Source organism: Gallinula chloropus (assembly GCF_964237585.1).
Source record: "Gallinula chloropus genome assembly, chromosome: 14".
Lineage (NCBI taxonomy): Eukaryota > Metazoa > Chordata > Aves > Gruiformes > Rallidae > Gallinula > Gallinula chloropus.
In genome coordinates, this window is record NC_140099.1 from 4,562,206 (window position 1) to 4,562,849 (window position 644).

Consider the following 644-nt stretch of genomic DNA (forward strand, 5'->3'; position numbering starts at 1 on the left):
ATACCTTTGACTTCCTTTTAAATTCTTTTCCTACTTAGCCTTGACAAATGTTTTCAGTTTCTTAAGTTAAAGTACAAAGCATTTAATCTTCTTTCATTTCACGTGAGAATACATTATTGCAATTGCTGCAAAAGCATGTTCATGCATCAAGTACATATGCTTTGAGATGTAGCTCTTATTTTTCTTATTTATTTTCTAAATATGTGGCTTTCATAAACTTTTATGATACTCTTTCACTAAATCGGCAGTTACAAGCAGCAAAAATATAATTTTACAGTAGTGTGTCAAGTTAATTCAATGTCTGTAAGAGAGTATATAAACTTCTAGATGAGTACTTTCAGCCTTTGATATAAAGGAAATAACTTGTATACAGTGTTAGTAAAAGTAACTATTGTAGTAGTAAAAGTTGAATTTGAGTTAAGGACAATATTCTTATATTAGCTGTTCTACACAGAATATTTACACTTTTTTGAAATAAACATGTTAATTTTATGTAAAGTTTTGTGGGTATTTCTTAATATCTGAAGGAAATTAATGTTGCAATTATAATTCTTAAGATTTCAACTTCTGCCTTTCTAACTTGAAACACTGAAAGTAAGTTCCTTCCTCTTTATCTAATATCTTAAAAAAAAAAAAAAGCTACA